The following is a 4,926-nucleotide window of genomic DNA, read 5'->3' as shown; positions in this document are numbered from 1 at the left end:
CCCCCGAATAATTCCTGTTAATAGGACTGGAAAAGTTGATGATTAGTCGAAAGTGTCTGGACTTCATCTGCAGGACATCATGTAGCAGCATCAACCGGTGCTTTGTCACAATCTGCAGCAGGGCCCTCATCCACTTTCCCTAATCGCAGCCGAGGCATCCAATGAAGACAGAATGCCTCAGCGGCTAATTAGACATGGCAGCTTACAAGGAGCTTACATGCATAGCTAAAAAGGCCAGAGTGCTGGAAATGTCAAGCCGATCTTTCTCCTTTCCTGAGTGATTTGCAGCCAGCGCTGTACCTGGTTGAACATTAACACCACAGTTTGCTGATTTCCACCAATATCCTGCCACATGCAGGGATTGGGCTAAAAAGGAGCTGTTATTTTTTTTTATTTTTTTTTTTTGCAATGGTGGTTGCTCAGTGCATTATCCTAAAAGGCATCAATCTCCAACCCATAGATTTCTTTTTAAAAAGAAAAAGAACAAAGCACAAGATGATCTTCATTATTTGGAGTGGGAAGGCTCTATCCATGCCTTTCCAGACTGATGCCACTATTCCTTTTCTTTTTGGAATATTGGTTTCCATTGGGGTCTTGAAAAAAAGATGTAGAGGAAACGAAGGGTCTAATAATATACTGAAAGAACCACTACAGCTCTTCCCTGTTTTTAAAACAAAATAGCTTATTGGTAATGCAAAAAAACAACAACACTTGCCATCTTAACCATCTATTTAGTAACAAAGGTCCGTATACATAAGTAAGGACAGATTGGTTAGTACTGTATTTCAGTCAATCAAATGGATGAACTGTGCTCACATGTTAGAAGTGGTTTGATTTCCCCACTTCTGTTCCATTTAACACCTTCTGGGTACAGAATTACATGGAAAACCTCAATATGAACCAAGCGACATACGTGTAGATAGCCTCCAGCTATTTCCAATATCGTGGAAATCCCACATATTTGTGCACAGTCCAGTTCTCTTCCCATTGTCCTGTACTGAGAGGGATCTGTGGAGAGAGAGACAGAGAGAGAGAGAGAGAGAGAGAGAGAGAGAGAGAGAGAGAGAGAGAGAGAGAGAACTAGCTTGCTCACATATATGAAGTGCTCCGAATCAGTCTGCAAATCCTATTAAAAAGAACTAGCAAGGGAGCTGAAAGAATAGGACACCCATTAAGACTTGACTCCTATAATTTAGCTGGGAGTAAATCCTATTGAACTTAATGGTGCCTACTTCTGGATAGATATGCACGGGACAGTACTTTAGAGGAACAGAAGTTATCATTTTTGTCTGAAAGTTAGTAAGTCACAGGTGACCATTCTCCTGACTTCTCAGTCCTCAGGAAATTCACAGGCTTCAAAGTCAGCAAAGCTGCCAGGTAGAAGAAACATGCAGATGGATTTGCTGGCCTCCCACCTCTCTCTTGTTACCAGCCCTCACAAACAGCATGTAGAGTCCTCTAGGCTTCTAAATTACTCCACATTGCCTTACATGGAACAATGCTATCCAGAGGCATTGTGGGAGAAAAAACTGTGGCCCATCACTGGCCAGGGAGGCTGCCATCTTCCCAGTCATGCCAACAATGAGTCTGAAGCAATGTTACATCATAAAGCAGCAGCGTTCCATAAGCAAGGCATTGTTTATGTGTGTGTAAGCTTCCCCCTTTAGCTTCGCTTTTGACCTTTGATGTGTATATTTTTACCACCCACCTTATTTCTGAAAGTTGTTTTAAACTTTTTAATATTGTGTTGGGTTTTGTTGGAGTGACCTGCCCTGGGATCTTGGGGTGAAAGATAGAATAAGAATAATATCAGTGCTTTCTTCTGGGGGGACGGGACATGGGGGGACGCATACCCCTAAACATTTTGTGAATCCAAGTTTGGCCTCATTGGGGCGCAGTATTGCAATATGAGTTGGAAAATGAGAGAACCCCTAAACATTTTTTTAGAAAAAAAGCACTGATAATAATGCATCAATTTTCACCATTTCATTATATTTACAGTGGTACCTCAGGTTACATACGCTTCAGGTTACATACGCTTCAGGATACAGACTCCGCTAACCCAGAAATATTACCTCGGGTTAAGAACTTTGCTTCAGGATGAGAACAGAAATCGTGCTCCGGCGGCGCGGCAGCAGCAGGAGGCCCCATTAGCTAAAGTGGTGCTTCAGGTTAAGAACAGTTTCAGGTTAAGAACAGACCTCTGGAACAAATTAAGTACTTAACCTGAGTACCACTGTATTTTGGAATCACCTGGCGGTGCTGCTAAGAAGAAAACAAGTTTCTCCCTTTTCCTTGTCACCAAAAGACAGTGTGAAAGGAAAACTAGAGAGCTGCTTCTGCAAGTCTTTCATTTGATCCCTAATATCAGGCAAACAAGTGTGTGCAAGCTTATGGTGAAAGGAAATGGATGATAAAGCTGGCCATTCCATTAGGCAAAGTGAGGCATGCTAATCATAATATTAGTATGATTTTTAATACTGCCTATAAATGGACCAGCACATTATGGCACCTTCCTGGGTATGTGCTTGTCATAGATTGTGGACCTCCAAAAAGCAATCATCATGCAGTCTGTGGCTGCATTGCCCCAGGCATGCTTACTAGGAAGCAAGTCCCATTAAGAACAGACAAAGAGCCCTACTAGATCAAACCAATGTTATTTCCACATTTGCCCTTTTTTCTGTGATTGCCACCTTTTCTTTCCTCTCTTTTTATAGAGAATCTAGACAACTGGCTGCATATGTTTTGAACCGCCCTGTGGTCTTTGAATGAAGAGCGGTATACAAATTTGATCAATTAAAATAATAAGTAAACAGTAAGCCTTTATTTGCCATTGGAAAGGACCTTTGCTGAGTGGGGCTTACTTGTGTATTAACATTACAGGAGAACCTGGACCACGGGAAAGGGCGCTGTGCTATACTATAGCACTATATCAAGTGGTGTGCGGAACCTCTGGTTTTTTAATTCATCCAATTATAGAAAAGCAATTCCTCAGCAGGCCTAATGGACTTTTATGTGGAGTAACCCAAGGGTCCATCTGGTGCAGCCAGATGGTAATATTTTGTAGTATGGCGCCTTGTGCATGGCCAAAATTTGACAACCCCAAATGAATCTTCTCTGTTGTGGATCTTCTCAATTTAGTGGATCTTCTGAATTTCGTGGATCTTCTCAAAATCACTGTGCAGCCCTAAATCTGAAATTGGTGTGGCATCCTGTGTCCAATCCAATACCTTTGGGAAGTCCTCAGACCACTGAACTTAGTGAGACATGCTTCTGCATAAACTTGGTTAGGACTGAGTTGTAAAGCCAAATCTTTCACACACCCTAAACTGCCAGTAACTTAAGTGATAGTTTGGGAAGTGAACACCCACCCACCCACGAGAAAAGGAAAGATTAATGCATTGTGCATATGCCCCAATTCCAAGTGTTGGAGAATTATAAGGAAATGTGCTTAGTTGTGTCAGAGAGTCCTTCTTTCTTTCAAAGTGACAAAATAAAAAAATACTTGCAGTAACTCAGCAACAAGTAACCATAGACCGGTTTCCAGCCGACAGCAGTAAGCTTGTTTTCCTTCAAATGTTTTTCAAGTTAATAAATCCTTGCCAGAAGGGATTCCATGGGGGCAAGAAGATACTGAACATACTGAAAAATTAGCAAAAGCTTCTTCCGTGTTGCTAATGACTTGGTCAATTGAGGATGTGCAATAAAGCTCATTTTGGCTCATTGTTGAACATAACTTGCTTGATTCCTTGGTGTAGAAAATATGAGCTTTTGATATCGCTGTTTAGAATAATTGACTCATCTGAGCCCCGTTTGAACCCCATGATTCATCGCTTCTCAAATTAGTAGGGACATAGTTAGGCTAATCTGCGAATATAATCAACAAAGCCTTTGCGGTGCCTTTTGCGATAATGGATGAAGCTATCATTTACAGTATCTCTTATTTCAGTTATGATCAGGCATAGAAGTCCAATTAAAAACTCTCATTAGCAGATTTTCTTTCCAAGCTGCCCCTCTATTAGATTCTTTTTCCAAAAAAAATGAAAAGAAAAAGTTTTGGACAATTGAAGTGTGTCAACCTGAATGGGTGTTATTTCCTTGACGGTGTGAGTAGCTTTACCTTCACATTTAAGATACTCAAGTGTCATGCATTTTGAGGGCCATCCATCTTCTCTGGCTGCTCCACCCACCCGGGCAAGGACCACATGGCGCCTGTTGCTCTGTCCCCATCTCTGCTTTCTCTTGGGCATTATTTTGTTGTCAGTTCTTCGGTTTATTCGGTGATTAATCATCATTCGGACGCTCCTGTTGGGAGGAAACAGAAAAGAGGCTATTCCTGCAGGTGGTTTCTCTCTTGATTAGTCAAAGTCATAATGGGCTCACTGCTGAGGCTTTGTTTGCCCTTCTTCTGAAGACTGCGAGGCTTGTTTCTTCTCTCCAGCTTAACTAAGGCTGCAATCCTATGGATGTTTTCTTGAGAGAGAGAACTCAGCGAGACATTCTTCTGATTAAACATGCACAGGATCAAGGGTGCCCCATGTTATAAAGGGAACATGGTGCTACCAAGCCCATGTTTCACTCATGGTGGGGTAGGGAGTCAATTGCAGGGGAAAATTCCTTGGCCACTGATTCTCTTCTGCAAGCTCATGCACAAATGTTCAGTTTTTATATACAGTCGTATCTCAGAAGTTGAACAGAATCCGTTCTGGAAGTCCATTCGACTTCTGAAACGTTTGACTTCCAAAGCGTGGCTTCTGATCGGCTCTTGCAGCCATTCAGAACCCCAGACGCCCTGTCAGACATTCGGCTTCTGAAAGAATGTTCAAAAACCGGAACACACTCGCTTCCGGTTTTCAGTCGTTCAGGAGCCAAAACGTTCCACACCCAAGGCATTCTGGAGCTGAGGTACGACTGTACATAAAAAAG

The 4,926-nt window shown here is 42.2% G+C and overlaps 1 long non-coding RNA gene across 2 annotated transcripts; it reads right to left on the bottom strand.

Moving 5' to 3' along the window:
* Positions 1–454: 454 nt before the first annotated feature.
* LOC307215948 lies at positions 455–1,604 on the bottom strand. Of its 2 annotated transcripts, XR_013838777.1 has the most exons (3): positions 1,491–1,604; positions 817–1,008; positions 455–661 (listed from the first exon to the last, which is right to left on the bottom strand). It is a non-coding gene; the product is annotated as an uncharacterized lncRNA (long non-coding RNA). The 2 variants fall into 2 exon arrangements; XR_013838778.1 differs by lacking the exon at positions 455–661 and having other exon boundaries at positions 759–1,008; positions 1,491–1,603.
* Positions 1,605–4,926: the final 3,322 nt, after the last annotated feature.

The sequence above is a fragment of the Podarcis cretensis genome (assembly GCF_951804945.1).
Source record: "Podarcis cretensis genome assembly, chromosome: 5".
In the NCBI taxonomy this organism is placed as follows: Eukaryota; Metazoa; Chordata; class Lepidosauria; order Squamata; family Lacertidae; genus Podarcis; species Podarcis cretensis.
The sequence above is the reverse complement of the archived record's forward strand: the minus strand, read 5'-3'. Positions and strand labels throughout refer to the sequence as shown.